This window comes from Ailuropoda melanoleuca, chromosome 10 (assembly GCF_002007445.2).
Source record: "Ailuropoda melanoleuca isolate Jingjing chromosome 10, ASM200744v2, whole genome shotgun sequence".
Classification (NCBI taxonomy): domain Eukaryota; kingdom Metazoa; phylum Chordata; class Mammalia; order Carnivora; family Ursidae; genus Ailuropoda; species Ailuropoda melanoleuca.
The window spans coordinates 64,249,847-64,267,946 of record NC_048227.1 but is presented as its reverse complement, the minus strand read 5'-3'; the positions used below and the strand labels follow the sequence as shown (position 1 = coordinate 64,267,946).

At 36.4% G+C, this 18,100-nt stretch overlaps 1 pseudogene; it reads left to right on the top strand.

Moving 5' to 3' along the window:
- Positions 1–11,799: 11,799 nt before the first annotated feature.
- Positions 11,800–18,100, top strand: part of LOC100475008 — a 45,730-nt pseudogene continuing 39,429 nt past the window's right edge.

Below are 18,100 nucleotides of genomic sequence, written 5' to 3'. Positions count from 1 at the left end.
ATGGTTTTTCTCCCTCTCTGTAGACTTCTCATTCAGTCTTCCTTCCTTTCCCCTATGATTCTCTGTCTCTTTCTTGTATTCCACATGTGAGTGAAACCATATGATAATTGTCTTTCTCTGAGTAACGTATTTCACTTAGCAAAATACCCTCCACTTCCATCCATGTAGATGTAGATGTTAAGTATTATCCATTCATTTGTTGATGGACATCTTGGTTCTTTCCACAGTTTGTCTATTGTGGACATTGCTGCTATAAACATTGGTGTGCAGGTGCCCCTAAAGATCAATACATTTGTATCTTTGGGGTAAATACCTAGTAGAGCAATTGCTGGGTCATAGGGTGGCTCTATTTTTAACTCCTTGAGGAAACTCCATACTGTTTTCCATAGTGGCTATACCAGCTTGCATTCCCAACAGTGTAAGAGGGTTACCCTCTCTCCACATCCTTGTCAATATTTGTTGTTTTCTGACTTGTTAATTTTAGCCATTCTAACTGGTGTGAGGTGGTATCTCATTGTGGTTTTGATTTGTATTTCCCTGATGCCAAGTGATGTGGAACATTTTTTTCATGTGTCTGTTGACCATTTGTATGTATTCTTTGGAGAAATGCCTGTTCATGTCTTCTGCCCATTTCTTGATCAGATTATTTGTTTTTTTGCTGTTGAGTTTGATTGAATTATCTGATTATTTTTAATATCATTTTTGTTGTTTATTAGAATTTCCAGGTACCTGTAAATACCTGGAAGTTTGCAAATCATAAAATTTCTATTTTTGTGGATATTTCATGACAACCTTAAGTCCTATTGAGCAACCTTGTATTTTCTCTGATTTTAATGGAAATGCTACTTGTTTTTTTTAATTAATGATAAAGCTGTTTTATTAATGTATTTTCAAGAATAAATGTTGAATAATTTTCTATGTTTATACACGAAAAATCAATCATTCCATATAGTTTACACATCTATCTAACATGGAGAAGGAAATGATTCTCATATAGCTATTGTCTTTTCTTGCAATCTGTAATCATCTGTGTTATGCACTGAATGTTTGTGTCCCATTCCTCCCAATTAATTCACATATTGAAATCAATGCACTGGTATTCAGAAGTGGGGCCTTTGGAAGTGTTTAGGATTACATGAGGTCATGAGGGTAGAGCCCTCATGAATGGGATTAGTGCCCTTCTGGGAATCACAAGAGACCTTGTTTCTTGTCTCTGCTCTCTGACAGGTGAGAAAACAACCAGAAGTCAGCAGTCTGAAATGTGCTCTGGAAGGAGGTTCTCATCAGAATCCAACTTTGCTTCCAGCCTCTAGAACTGTAAGAAAAAAATTTCTATTATTTGTAATCCACCCTGTTTAGGGTATTTTGTTATGGTAGTCCAAGCTAAGACAATTTGCAAACACATCATTCTAATTTTGTGTGTTTCTGCATTTCCTACTTTTAAAAAAATTATAGTAGCTAGCAGTTTTAAATTTTGTTAGGTTTCCTTTTTCAAAAAAGCCTGCTCTTGAATTTGTAGCTTAAGGTTTTCTTCTGTTTTTTGAATCACTAATTTCTACTTTTATCTCTGTGAATTCCACTTTTCTAGCAGTCTTAGGTATATTAATTTTTTGTTCCTTTCCAAGTTTTTTTATTTGATATTTAATTAATTTTTCTGCATTCTTTATCATCTGAACATTTAAGTGTTGGTTTCTTCTGCTGGTATATAGTGTTTCCTTAAAATATTTTTTCTAAGTGTTTTGCAGTTTCTTTTTTTTTTCTTTAGCAGAAGAGTTGTTTAAAGGAGAGATGTTAAATTTTTTAGAGAGTTTGAAACTGCACTTTGCTCAGAGAATATGGTATATATCCTAAAGTTTAGAATGCTAGAATGCTATTGATATTTGTTTTATTATAATGCTGTCAATTATACTTTTATATATAATTCCCTAAATAGCAATTATACTTAAGAAGTGTTCTAAGATACGGTATTTTTTTTTTTTCAGTTATAGGGATATGGACTTTGATACAGATCAAGTCCTCTCAACTTTCATACTATTGACATTTTGGGCCAGATAGTTCTTTACTGGGGGAGGAATTGTCCTGTGCATAATAGAATGTTTAGAAGCATTCCTCATCTCTACCCACTAAATGCTAGTATGGGATATTTGAGCATGATTAATATTAATTAAAGTGGATACCCTGTTTTGTTTTGTTCTATTAACCTGATATATATTCGCCAATTTGCTTGTTTCATACTTTTAGATCACATAGATCCATCTTTTGCATGTAGCATGCAATTGTCTTATTTACGAGCCATATTTGACATTTAAAAATGTTAGGTAAAGCCATTTAAAGTTATTATGAGGGATATTTCTGGTATGATGGAGATGCTCTCTACCTTGATAGAAATGTAGGTTGTATGGGCATATGCAATTTTCAAAATTCTTGGAACTGTATGTTAAATATATATGCATTTTGGTATGTAGATTATTTCATTTGAAAAATCCTCTACAAGTGATATGTTTTTTGACTGGTCAAAAAAAAAAAGTCCCTTGATGCTTGACACATTAGGAGACACATGGCCAGTCACTCCTGGGCTCCTGAATACAAATGGCGTTTCCCCATTTCTCTGCCATTCTCTTCCCTTTGCCATCTATGGAACAGTGACTATTCTGGCTTAGAGGATAACATGGTTCTGGCTTAGATTTGAAGTTTTACAACCATGTCTGCTTTTCTATAACACAGTTTTCTCAATGTAGTCATTTTCTTTAATAACTGTTTGTATAGACCTGGGTTAATAAGCTTCTTCTCACGAGAAAAATCATCCTTTTTATTTGATAAAATTATCGAACCAGGATATTCCTGATAGAAAAGTTATTACAGTCATAGGCACATCTGAAAGCAAAGTGAAAGGAAATGTATTTGAAACAAGAGAACAACGATTTCTTTTAATAAAAACATCAATAGCACATTATTAAGGTGGCAGACTTTTAATGAAGAAGAAAAAATAGTACAATTAGCTGTAACCATGAGATAATGTTGAAAGCATGTAATGAAATTTTTAAAAAAGGTATTACTTTAGAGATAACTGTAATCTATTTTTCTTTCTCTTTAGTTTAAAAAATATATAATTTCCATATAATTTTACTGGGTTGTAAAACTATTTAAAAACCAAATATAACAAATGAAACATTTAAAAGTGTAATAGAACAGCCAAACACACCAGAATGTTGTATTGTTAAGACTGCAATATACAGTCTGTCTAAAGTCCCTTCTGATTAAGAGTTACAGAATTTATATCATTAATCACATAGCTTCTAGTGGCGTTTATTTCAGGTATATGCTTAGATTTAAATATTCTAGCAAGGTACAATTTCTTTTCTCCACAATACATTAATACTTCCAGGAGATCAAGAAATAAATTTTAATGAAGGTAAAACATTTGTACAACAGAGAAGAATAAGCTATCTATGAAGATTTTTTATGTTTTGGTGTGAAAGACATTGACTGGGCTATAAAAATTTAGAATATTTCTGCCCGTAGTTATTTATGACTTTTGTCTCATAAACTTTACTTGGAGACTCTACTTGTCTTTTGTAATCTTTGTTGGAAACAGTTGTTTTCCAAATTTTTAACAAGCGATGACATTGGTGATATGGAAGGAAAGAATGTGGATCAATACAGTTGATATTTCTGTTGTAGAGCCCATAGATTTCTTGAAATTAACGATTGCAATTGAAGATCGCAAATACCTAGGCATGTTTGGAGATGAACTCTTTAAAAAGTTAACCTTATGTTCTTAGTAACTGTATACGTACTGAGAGGAGGCTTTCAAAACTAGAATCTGTTTTACGAACCACTTTTGATGATGTTTGCAGTTATGGAAGAAAAAAAAGTTCTCTGTAAAATATATAGAGTATTAGAATTCAAAGCATCCTCTTTTCTTCATATTTAAAAAAGGTTATTAACCTTTTTATAAGAGACTCATTTGTACTGTTTCAGTTACTGTAAATTACTGAAGTGTGTTAAGCTTTAATTAGGTGGTATTCTCTGCTGAAAAGTGCTATGGGGAGGGTACACATTCATAAAGATTAAACTGTACACAAATTTCACATAGTTTATATTGCTCAAGGTGGAGGATCCGGAACTGCCTTCTCTTACAACGCACTGATGCGTTAACCTAAATGAGGAAGGTCCACAGGTAGATATCTTAGAGACTTTGGCGCTCATAACTGGGTTTTGGTTGTGCAGAATGTACTAGTAATAAAATCAAATATACTGCCGATGTTGAAGACATGGTTAAGTAGTATAAAATATTCTGGTTCTATAATTTTATGAAATAAAACGGTTAGGTTTCTCCTCACCAGAAGAGGTTAGTAACATCATCCTATGCAAATAAGCCTTAAACAAAATGACTACTTTGAAGTTTAGATGGAGTTGTGATTAACCGAGATAGGCAAGTTTCTGGGTGTCTGGTTACTGCTTAGCCTTAAAATTTCTCCTACCTTTTCAAGAATCAACTTAGACAGGAAAGTTCTGGCAATGTGTAAGCCAAATGTTAATGATAGTGGTGAGGAGGTAGAGATTTTTTTAAAAAAGAAAGAAGAAAGAGGCACCTTTAATTTATACCTTCTTTTCCAATACACCTTTAAGTGGCTTTCTTCTATTTGCAACTAAAAACCTAGTTTTTAGTTATCTTGAGATGATTTTTCCAAGATCTCTCTGTCTTTGATTGCAGTATCTTGATTGTTTGTTTCTTTCTTAGGGAATAAAACATATGTAAACAACTTTGTGTTCTCAATTCTGCACCATTCCTGGCACACAGCTGTACTCCACAGATGATAGGTGTTGATTAATTTTATGCACTTGTGTTTCCATGCAGAAAACAAACAAAACGCCACACACATCTCCTTCCTTACAAGAACAGAGACATTGGTGACATTTGGTGTGAAAATGGCTGGGTGTCGGTATTCCTCTACCCAAATCGTCTGAGCAAGGTAATCCTTAGCATCTTTCTTTCCCTCCTCCAGCTTTTCCTGCCACCCCCTGCCCCTGAGTCATCCACATAAACTCATGGGCACATTGCCGTTTCGTTTGTAAGTACTCCTATCATTCCAAGCTCGCTCGCATCCAATTCTTTTCTGCTTTGCCACGGCCGCTGGCGCAGCTCCACACCTCACCATCTTTCACCACCACCCTCCACCTCTCACCTGGAACACTGTAATAGCCTCCGTTCTGCTCTTTCTGCCTTCGGAGTCTCTTATATTCCAATCCATCATCCACAGAGCAAGCAGCATAGCATCATTGTTTAAAAAATAGATTTAGTAGTACACCTGCCATGCTTAAAACAAAATATTTATGATTCCCTGTTGCTTACAAGACAAAATTTAAGTTATGATAAAAATGGAGATTTAAGAAACCTGGTTAATATTTGTCTAAAATTCTTAATATCCATGGATTACTCATAGATGCCTAAAGATGTTAGTTGATTTTCATTTTAGACTAAAACAATAGGCATCTATTTTTAAAAAAAATACTAACCTACTTAGAATTCGTCTTGAGTGCAGAGTTGTACTGGATAAACAAATATTATTTCTCTTCATTATAGTGATTTTTGCTATGTTCATGTTACCTAAAATATGAGCTGAAGGATTAATGATAGGTCGGGTCCCCTTTAAATCTATTCTCAATGGCAACACAAACTGAGAAAAGAATCCACACTATTTAAGTGGAAATACATCAATCACAGAAATGAGCAGACTGCAGGTCCAGGTCAATACCTTCCAGCCCATTAAACAGAGGGAAGGAAAGCAAGTTTGCTTACGTTCAATATGCCAGAGAGCGGGGATGAATAGCAATAATGCATGTCTCTGAATCCAGCTTGCCAATATTAACTTGAAAAATTATCAATCATTAATCCATCACAGTCCTAATTATTACTGAACTTCTGCATTAACAGGAAAGGAAATTTAATAAAATAAGTTAAAGAGCTTTGGTTTAAAAAACCATCTTATTAGATTATATCTGAAGGCCCATCCTGATACTAATGAACCTGGATATTCCAAAGGAATCCTGCGGCAGGTTATGGATGAAGTTATGTCATAGAAGAAATTGAACGTTCTAAGATCTACTCATTTCTGAAAAACAGAAGCCTTATTATTCTAATATTTATTCATATTTCAGGCGATGTAGGACATTCCAGAGCAATTTTATACTATTAGATATGAACAGTGGAGGAATGCATGCTCATTCTGCCTTCCTTAATCAAGTAAGACCCAATGACAATTAGCGGCAACAAAACTCTCATAATAGAGTAAGATAGTGTTTGGCATTAACACGACCAGCAGTTCAGTTGAAGCGTCAGGATGATATAATGAACTCTGAGAGTGAAGCTTGAGTAGTTTAAACGGGAAGCCAGTCTGTTCGGTTGCAAATGCCTATAATACTAAACCTGGTCCATCTGTCATGTTTCTCCTTTTCTCTGGGCAGAGAGAGGGAGGATGCTGTGCTTTACTCCTTGAAACATGTCTGTGGAATACGTGCAGAGTCGAAGATTCGTGATGCCTTATCATTTAATTTTATAATATGCTTCATAAATCTTTAACAATCTTTATCTTATTTTTGGCTTAAATAACTATGAAATCTTTGCAGCACATTTTCAACACGTTCAATTAATATCTAAAGAACAGAACACGTTCAATTAATATCTAAAAGAACAGTATGTCTTTAATACTGGTCATTCTTTTAAATTTCCTTTTGCAAAATCTGAATGTTTCAAACATACAATTTAATTGCTGTTGTTTTCAAAATGATAGCATTTTGATAAAAGAAAAGCAGACCCCATTTGATTTTCCTGATTAGAGAAGGAAAAACAGCAGGAAACAAAATGCTGTTCTTCAAGTCAATAACAGTCAACATCAGTAAAGCAAGTAATGCTTGGGAGCGATGTTTCAAGTTGAAAGCAGAGTAAAGTAATGGCCATTAGCTTCTAGTGCCTAGTTGTGCCTTCTCAGTCAATAGCACAGACAGTAGAATATTATATTTGATAATTCAACTAGAGTACAGTCATCCATTAACCTCGGGAGAATCAGGGCTACATGGCAAGCCCGAGACGTGCCTCACACAAGGTCTCTGTTACTTTCAGCGGGCAGCCACTGGAACGCAGTGAATATAAGTAAGTCCTGAAGTACTTCTGGTGTTCTTTGCAGAAAGACATTTTGAATATTCAGAGACTCTTAAGATTAAGAGTTAATTAAACACGAATTCGATCATATAGAAAAAGAGATGATGAAAAACTGCATTTAGCTGCAGTTTTTTCGTAGGAATGAAAAACATTCCTATGTTATTTAGTGACTAAAAACTTTGCATAATTCTCTAACACTTTCCTTTTTGGTCAAAACGATTAATGCGAGACCATACTGTATTCCCAGAGAGATTGAAATTTGGGAAAAAAAAAAGTGTTGTCTTTAAGGTGCCTTATTACTTTATCCTATTTATTTAAACTTTATTGAAAAATCAGTGTAATCAAACTCTAACCCTTAAATTTAATTATGTAAATCATCGGTTACCTTTCCTTTTTAGCGTTTAGCCTCAGTGTACTGTGTCATTAAAGCAATGATTTTTATTTACATGAGGAATGTGAACCTAACCATCCTGTGTACTTGCCCTAAAGTTGCTTTTCTTTTCATGATCTCTTTTCATTGTTTTGATGCTAAGACGGCAAACTCAGTGTTAAGTCAAATCACCCAGTGTACGTTCCTTATGAAAATGGGCCAGAAAGAGGAATTTGAAAAACAAGTGAATAGGCTCTCAAGAGAAAAGTGGGAGAGGGGCTCCTGGGTGGCACAGCGGTTAAGCTTCTGCCTTCGGCTCAGGGCGTGATCCTGGTGTTATGGGATCGAGCCCCACATTGGGCTCCCCCATTGGGAGCCTGCTTCTTCCTCTCCCACTCCCCCTGCTTGTGTCTCGCTGGCTGTCTCTATCTCTGTCAAAAAATAAATAAAATCTTAAAAAAAAAAGTGGGAGAAAAGAATGTTTAGCAAGAAAAATACTCTTTCTTACATGAAGACATTCATTTACACTTTGCTAGCATATTTTGCCAGATCATTTTGATTCTGTGTTTGAAAAGACAATGCTCATTGCTGAATATATCAGTGCACTCTTTCCTCCATACTTGGCTTTAGTGTGTATACTATTCTTCTCACAAACAGTGTCATCAGTTCTGCATTTTAATTTAATTTTTGCTTTTTAAATTTATGCATGCAGATAGTTTTAAATGTCAAATAATTCCTTTTTTTATTTTTAAGATTTTATTTATATATTCGTCAGAGAGAGAGCAAGTGAGCACAAGCAGGGTGAGTGGCAGAGGGGGAAGCAGTCTCCCCGCTGAGTGGGGAGCCCCAGGTGGGACTCGATCCCAGGACTCTGGGATCAGGGCCATAGCTGGAGGCAGACCTTAACGGACTGAGCCACCCAGGAGCCCCAAAAGTCAAATAATTCTACTGGCTCAGGAAAATTAGAGCAAGTCCTCCCTCCCTGCAGTTCTCGTACATCATAGGTTCTCACTTCTTTCAGCTATTTTAGTTTTTGATTCTTTTTCTCTGGTAGTTGTCTCCATATTTCTAAGTAAGAAGCTCATTATAAGTTTCTTAATTTTTCAATTTCAGAGTTATAGGATTTCTACTATGAAAAATGTAGTTCTAGGACAACTTGCCCTTTGTAGACCCTGGTTTACTTGTGGAGGCTTCAGTGGAACCCCCACTGTCAGCAGATTCAGGTATGGGAGTCTCAGGTTCTCCCTGCACAGTAGGGACCCGCCCAGCTCGGTCATGCTGAGGAAAGGGGCTGAGCCGCTAACTGCCGAGTACACAGACTTGCAGCCAGTCCTATTCCGAGCCCCGCCCGTACCCCCACGTCAGCAGAGCAACACCTCGGCCTGTCTGGGGTTTTCTGGTGGCAGTCTGCTTACCTACTTGACTTCAGCCCCTTCAGACCTCCGTTACCCCTTTCTTAAGTCTGCTTAATCAGCCGCCCCGTGTACATGTGCTTTCCAGCTGCCCCAAGTGTGTCATTGTCACCTCTTACCTCGTTCTCTTTGTTCTTGTGGAATTCCATGGCCTTTATCCTGTTCTTTCTGCGTGGGGAGTTTTGGAAGCCAGCACAGGGACAAAAATTTTCCTCCTGCCATGAGTGTGTGTCCCTGATTAGTTTCTGTCTGTTACGAACTCATTGGATCGGCTTAATTCAAACATACGAATATTACAAAAGATAATTTTCTATAAAGCAGCTCAAATCCTTATGATCACTTCTGCCTGTAATTACTTCTAATCCATGATCTTTATTGCAACAATGTATGTATTGCTCTTACCATTACTTCAGTTCTTTCCCATTCATCAAATAGGTATTTGTACACGTGCTTGGTATTAATGATTCCATTCACAGCATAAGGAAATGCTCATCTGATGTTTCCAAATGTCGACACAAATGTCAACTCGTCCATCCTTCCTGTAGCCCTGTGGAATAGCTGGCGAGAGGCACCCTTCTCTCTCCATGCGCTAGCTGAAGGCCTGAGCCACTGCCCAGACTGTGAAATTCACGAGGCCACCCCAAAATCAGCTATGGTATTAGATGCAAGTATTTCTGTCCTCTCTTGTTTTAATATAATCATGAGACATCACTCCGTTTTTTACAGTGAAATTCACCTCAGTAAAATGAAATACCTTCCAACACAATCTTCACTATTTCCCAGAAGGATTTGAGGAAAATCCGTACATTACAAGCATAGCTTTTGGATAGCAGAAAAATTTCCCTTGGATGGGGACCTGCCCATCTGGTATATTTTTTTTGTCATCAATATTTGTCAAAGATTCAAAATAATGTAATACTCTCTGGGGCAAACCAGGCACTTGGTTACCGGAGAAGTGAAAACCTATATGCGTGCTGTCTTTCCACTCAACCGTAAAATGCGGCACTTTACCGTCTCCATTAAAAGACTGACTTTGTACCCTACCATGCATTTTATAATATTTCTATCTAAATGCAGATTTCTACATTCCATGTGTACCATGTAGTTAGGTTTTCCATAAAAATACCAGCAGGAGAGTACATTGAAATTCATTTTGCATATTAAAGAAATCTCTCTCTGAGATTCCTTCTTTTATTTGTTTTATCAACTCAAGCAATAAGCAAGAAAATTAGAGTTTCAGCAATGATGGAAAAGCTATTTATGATTTTATCAGCCTTGCTGCTTTTTTCCCCCTGCTTAGACACGTTGCAGACTCTTAAGAGGAAGCCAGTTAAAATGTTTCCCTGGAAAATGAAACAAGTCTCTCTGTATCATTTCACCCAAGTACTGTAGTACTCTATTACCTGGCGACAGCTTCACTGTGAGTAATATGCCCCTGAATGCTTTTCTTCCCAATATCTACAGCACACATAAAATATGTCCCACAGGGATATGTTCCACTCGAAAGCATTATTACAAATGCCATAATATTTTCTAACATATATCTTACTGGCTTGGTTGGGTCAGGAATGCAGTCAGAGCCTAACAGATAGAAAATAATGTCTCCGCTCTTCTTGCAAAATTTTTAACAGAGAAAGCAAATTTGGATAGGACTGTCACTGGAATTACTGCAAATTTTCAAGGAGCTTATATGCAGTTTACTGAAGTGTTCCATATGCCCACAAGCAACTTAGTATGTAATGAATAAACATAATACATGGAAAAATGAAGTACACGTGAAATTAAAGAAAAAAGTTTTCTAAACCTCTAAATACAAAATTTAAAGTTACAAACACTACACTTTCCCATATTTATTTTCTGCATTTCTTTTCTTTTTTTTTTTTTTAAAGATTTTATTTGTTTATTCGATAGAGATAGAGACAGCCAGAGAGAGAGGGAACACAAGCAGGGGGAGTAGGAGAGGAAGAAGCAGGCTCATAGTGGAAGAGCCTGATGTGGGGCTCGATCCCATAACGCCAGGATCACGCCCTGAGCTGAAGGCAGAAGCTTAACCGCTGTGCCACCCAGGCGCCCCTGCATTTATTTTCTAAAGTCCATATTACCTTTGAAAAATATTATGTAAAAGGTCATCTACACATCCACACTTCCATATACAAATGAGAGTTTATGTCTGAGGAAAAGCCTCTTAATAAACCAATAGCAGTAACTCGGAATGTTTAAACAATTCCTCCAGGTGAGTGACTATCAATGGCCTGAAAACTATTATTTTATATACATTGTTATTTTGCCCTAATGACTTACATCTCTAGCATAAAAACAAATGGTTTTCTTGTCTATTTTTTTTCCACACAGATTTTACAACTTTTAAGGCCAAACTATTTTTAAATTTATTTAATTACTACATGCATACCTTTTTTTTTTTTTTACTATTTAAATATAACAATTTTTAGGTTTTTCATTGTTCACTGTATCTGCAACAGTAAGAACCCATTTAGGAGAGAAACACAGTACTGCAGTTTCTCCGTCTAAGTTTCAACGGGCCAATTTTATATCATGATAAGATATATAGAGATAACCACGTTAGGTTCATACATTTAGAAACTAATACTTTGAATACATTTTGAATAGAGCACATAGCACACACTTCACTTTTATTTGTCAATATTTTAGAAACTGAGATGAAGCTGAGAATACTTTAGATAGTTCTGATTATTTAATAGCATTATGATGGTAATTTAAATTCCATCAAGATGGACACGTCTGGAGGAATGGGAGGCCTGATCCATACTGCTAGATGACTACATTATGGTCCAGGTACAGAGGCATACTCAGTTGTCAACGATCTGAAAAATGGCATGAGGCAGTATTTGCCTCCGCAGATATTCGCCTCCGCAGATATTTGCCTCCGCAGATATTCTCGTCTTAGTGGTAGACTGAGTCTTCCAATGACTGTGCATATCGGCTGCGATTATGGTATTATGTGTGTTTTCAGCACATCACTTATAAAAACTGCTTATCTACCTTTGCTCAAATCTTTATTTCCTCCACAGAAGTGGAATAACGAGAGCTCATTTGGTCTGCCTCTTTAATCATCGCATCCTAATATTTTATTCTATTCAGCTGGGAAAAACAAAGTCAAAAATGCTCTATGTGGCCTTCTGTGGGAAAACAAGAAGAGGCACTGTTATGAAGGGAAGAGGCATGTATGTCATAGACTTTTGAAAGGATTTAGCTTGGAAATCAGTAGAAAGGGAATGATTTTCACAGCTTTTAGAGGAAGAAGTTGGGAATACTAAATCGAAAAAGAGCTTACTGCAAGGCCAAAAAGACAACTATTTTTGGCAGCTTTAAAATGAAACAAAACACCTCACTTCCAGGAGAAGGTTGCACATTGTCCCTGGTGAGACAAAGAATTAAATACTTGTCACAGATGATCTATGGCTGACATTCTGAACGATACGGCAGAATAAGGTTGCAGACCTCTCTGGTAGTTGTTTTCTCCCAGTTGAGCAATGAAAACCCAAGGACAAAGCTTCAGCTCAGTGGTTCTTTTCCCCTTCAAACCATCCTTTCTAATTTATCCACAGGAATAATATGTGAAAGGAAAAACGAGTTTAACCAAGTTACTCAAAATGGTATAATGGTATCCACAGTTTACAGTCAAAATATTCCTTTGTTTGGGGCGCCTGGGTGGCACAGCGGTTAAGCGTCTGCCTTCGGCTCAGGGCGTGATCCTGGCGTTCTGGGATCGAGCCCCACGTCAGGCTCTTCTGCTGTGAGCCTGCTTCTTTCTCTTCCACTCCCCATGCTTGTGTTCCCTCTCTCGCTGGCTGTCTCTATCTCTGCCGAATAAATAAATAAAAAAATCTTTAAAAAAAAAAAAAATATATATTCCTTTGTTTGAAATTCCCATACCGTGTTACTTAACCCAAGTGTTAGGTATTGTGACTCCTACTATTTAGTCCCTGAGAGCAAACATCCATCAGCAGAGTGTAATATAAAGTAAAAAGAATTTTACTGAATACCCCTAAGTGACCTACCCACTTTCGATGGGTATAAATCTAATTTGGAGCAGGGCTTGACACCTGCATTGAATAGCAACTATCTGAGCTTAAAGGAATAAGGAAAGGTTAGTTTGTTCAAGGGTTGTCCTCCCATTTTCACCCTTTCATTTCATATTTTTTGATCTCTCAATGATGGTTGAAGATGTTTAGGAGCTCAAATTCATGAACTAGGATTTGCTTTGCGGGAGAGTAAGAAATGTCTGAGTGCTAATTGCATAATTATTTCGCGATTCTCTCAGTATACAGAACTACTTATGCCAAGGGTAGATTCTTAGGTCATATTTCTACAAAGGTATTTCTTGAAAGTTTTCATAGATCAACACATGGTTTTATCTCGATACAGAGCTAGTGAATCTAGAAGAACAAATGGTTCACATATCTCTTAGGCCATTCCTCTAGAATATCTGGTGAGCTAGGCTAAAACAATTTAATTTCTCATCACATTAGTGACCATGTTGTGATATGAATCTAGACTTAGTGGGTGGAAACTTTAGTTAACTATGGACATACCAACTGCAGCTTGACTCTCAGCCTGTTCATGGCAAGAAATTGTATGACAAATGGCATTAAAATACTCTAAGGATATGTATCTATATGCATGGATAAGTGTGCCTATATGTGAATGGTCTATACATATGCATTATATGCAAATGCACACACTTACAGTGTTGCAAATGAATTTTAATCCCCTCAGCATTTCACTGTGCATGCTGTTTTCAAATTTTTAAAGTAAGTCCTTTGAACCCTCTATGATTTCTATAACCCTATCCAATTCATGATCCAGGAGAAGCAATGAGAAATGAAATGGAAATGTATTAGATCATGGTTCCTACACATAAGGATGTGGGTTTTATTTTTAGTTCAGTTAAGAATTTAGAATTAACCCTTTTATTTTATGAAAGAAAATGTGACTGTGTATGTGCAATGAATTTACATAGTAACTCAGTCTCTGTTGAGATTATTTCCCAGTACTATCCTCAGTAACTTTTCTTGTTCTGAGTAGGCATGAAAACCAATTCACTGTCTCTGGCCCCTTTGTTCAGCTCATCTTGAGTCACTTGAAGTTAGTGTGTTTGCTTCCAAGTCTTTGAACAAATGTCATTTCTCAGTATGATCTACTCCAGACACCCTATCTAAAATTTTAACTCAGCTGACTTCTTATCATTTTTGATCCCTCTTATCTTGCTCCAGTGCTTTTTCTATAGCACTATCATCCTTTAAAGTAGCCTACAATTGGGGATCCTGGGTGGCTCAGTCGGTTAAGTGTCTAACTTCAGCTCAGGTCATAATTTCGGGGTCCTAGGATGGAGCCTTGCATCTGGCTCCACGCTAAGTGGGGAGTCTGCTTCTCCCTCTTTCTCACCCTCTGTCCCTCCCTCCACTCATGCTCTCTATCTCAAATAAATAAATAAAATCTTTAAAAAAAAAAGAATAGCGTATGATTTGTATGTATTTTGTTTACTGTTTGTGTCTGTTTCCCACATTAAAATGAAAACTCCACAAGGCCGGTTTTGTTCCTTGGGCCTATCATCTAGCTGCGACCATGTCCGGCACGAAGCAGGTGCTCAAGAAATATTTGATGAATGCATCTCTGAGTACAAGATCTCAGAAATACTTTTTGCCAAACCACCCTTCTGGATAAGTGAGGCTCTGGTGTAGTAACGAGCAACTCCCACATCTTGGTGAGTAAAACAGCAAAGATCTATTTTTCACTAATGCTACTTGTTGGTCACGGATCAAGACGCCCTTTGATTTATGTTTTCACCATCAGGTACCCAGGCTGAGGGAGACTCCATCTCAGTGCTTCCATTGTTGTCAGGGCATGAAAAGCAAACATGAAAAATGATGTGCTAACTCTAACGGTTCCAGTTGGAATTGACATCTGGCTTTTCTATTCATATGTCATTGGCCAAGGCAAATTGCGTGATCACATTAACTTCACGTAGTCCAGGACGTCCCAACCTCCCACGTGCCCAGATTGAAAATGGAAAATGAAGTGGAAGAATGTATGTAGAGTCTGGCTACCATTGAATTAAATTCATGGAAATTTCACAGTTTTATGTATGACAGGAATAACTCTGCAACCTCCTTGGGCAGAAATCCTTACTGCAAGGGTTCTGGGGGCAAGATCGGCTGGAAAGCACTCAATAGAAGGGAGACATGCAACTCCAGGAGTTGGTCTTGCCTGGTTCCTTCTCTGTGTCTTGGAATGCTAAGGCTTTTTCCTCCATAAAGAATTGATCTCTAAGGTAAGTCAGTAGGAATAAGCTGGCCTCAGTGTTTTTTCCTCCTTCTTTTCCTGCTCCTCTTCCCTTCTGCTTTTTTTTTTTTTAACTTCTTCCACTTTTTCATATGTTAGTCTTCATTTTTTTTTCTTCTTTTCAAGTGGGAAAAGCTTAATTTTTAAAAGTGCTGTATATAAAAAAATACAAGTTAAGAAAACAACATCAGAGTTCAGAAAAGAAAAAAAATTACCTGAAACTTCAGTTTAGTTTTAACCATTATGTATGTAGTTTTATCATTTCTCTCTGTCTCTGCCACACACACATACAGCAGAGACACAAACACATTCATTCACGTACATGGAAACACACCACACACATTTACTTATTCAAATGTCATCACACTATATAAACTGCTTTTTGAGGATTTTTTTCCCTACAAATGCATGGTGGACATCTTTCTTTACCAATAAATTTAGATCTATGTCAACATTTTAATGTCTGCATAATGATAATCTGAGTGAATTCATATTCAACCCACAGTCTTTTTATTGTAGTATAATGTATATAATGAAAGTTATCATTCTAACTCTTTTAAAGATTTTATTTTTTTTATTTGACAAACAGAGAGAGAGAGAGAGAGCATGCACACAAGCAGGGGGAGGGAGAGGGGGAGAAGCAGGCTCCCGGCTGAGCAGAGAGCCCCATTCGGGGCTCAATCCCAGGACCCTGGGATCATGAGCCAAGCTGAAGGCAGATGCTTAACCAACTGAGCCACCCAGGCGCCCCTGACTCTTTTAAAATATACTATTCAGTGGCATTAATTACAGTCATAATGTTGTGCAACCATCACCACTGTTTTTAGAACTTTTTCATGACTCCAAACAGAAACCCTGTACCCCTTATACAGTAACCTCATTCTCCTCTAACCCCAGCCTCTGGTAATCTCTAATCTTTCAGATGCTATGAATTTGCCTATTCTAGATAATGCATCTAAATGGAATCATACAATATTTGTTCTTTTGTGTCTGTCTTATTTCATTTTGCATAATGTTTGCAAAGTTCATCCATGTTGTAGCACATATCAATGGTTCATTTCTTTCTGTGGCTGAATAGCATTCAATTGTGTATATATACACCACGTTTTGTTCATCCAGGCATCTGTTGATGGTCCGTGGGGATGTTTCCACCTATTGGCTACTGTGGATAATGCTGCTATGAACATCAGCATGCAAGTATCCGTTTGAGTCCTGCTTTCAGTTCTTTAGGGTATATACCTACGAATGGAATTGTTGGATCCCATGGTAATTCTATGTTTAAGTTTTAGATAAATAAGCTGTTTTTGCAATGGCTACACCATTTTATATTCTCCCCAACAATGCACAAGGTTCCAGTTTCTCTACCTCCACTTCAACACTTGTTATTTTCCTTTTTTTTTTAAATTATAGCTTTCTGAGTGGGTGTGAAATAGTATTCTATTATGGTTTTGATTTGCAATCCCTGATTAAAGATGTTGAGCATCTTTTCATGTACTTGTTGGCCGTTTGTATTTCTTTGAAAAAGTGTTTATTCAAGTTCTTTGCTAATTTTTGAATTGTTTGTCCTTTTGTTGTTACGTTCTAAGAACTCCTTGCAAATTCCAGATATTAAGCCTTTATCAGATATATGATTTACAAATATTTTCTCCCCATATGTGGATTGTGTTTTCACTCTCTTGATAGTGTCCTTTGATACACAATTTTTTTTCCCCACTGCCTACTGAAGGATGTTTAGACAGTGTCCATTTTTTTTTGGTATTATTAACAATCTTCCAATAAGCATTCATGTCCTTGCATCTATTGCATGCTTTTCTGAATTATACTTTATAGAAGTAAAATTGATGGATAAGGCCCATACACTTTTAAAACTTTTGATAAATGTTAACCCATTACCTCTATTCAGGTTGTTCACCAGTACCATATAGAAATACCTAACTTCTCCTACATTGTCACATTACTTTTCTTTTTCATTCTTTCCCATACTAAAATAGCTTTTTAATAACTTCACATTCTTGGAGGGCAAATTACAGTGTGTGTGTAGGGGGAAATTTTGGAAACAAATTTTTAAAATAAAGTGATACTTAAGTATAATAGTTAAGCTTGTTAGCAAAGGAAATCCAGGAAAATATTTGAATCACAAATTTTAAATAAATATTTGATACATTAAACTAATAATCATTTATAAAGTTAATCATTTTGTAATTCATCTACTGTTCAAATATGAATTTTTACCTCCTCACTTGTACAAATGAAGGTGCAGCTAATAAGAAATTCCTGGATGTAAGAGGCAGGCATTACCACATGAAGAATATTCACTAAATACTGCTCATATGTTAATAAATAGTCCGATGTTACAATTTACGTTTCTCACATATTCTAAATTTCCTGTGGGAATTACTAAAGCAAATAATTAACACCTAAAGATATAATCATTGTAATAAAATAAATATGTCATTTAAAACCCAGTAATTGCTTACAGAAAATATTTATAAAAACAGAGGTGACTGAAATATTCAGAGATAAACTCAAGGTTTCTTGCATATAAAATACGTGATTTATTTAACTATACAAACACAATAGCTTATATTTATAAACACTGGAAATGAGTAGATGTAACCATTGTATCACAGGTTAATCTGAGATTAAGAAACATTGTAGTCAGTGTGACTTGGAGAAAAAATCATGAAGCTTTGCTCTCAGACAGTCCTAGGTTTCGAGCTTGCTTTGTATTATTTGTGTGACCTTGGACAAGTTATACACATTTTCTAGATCTCATTACCTTCACACATCCATAAGGTTGATAATCAGCTTCACTGGGTAATTGTAGGGATT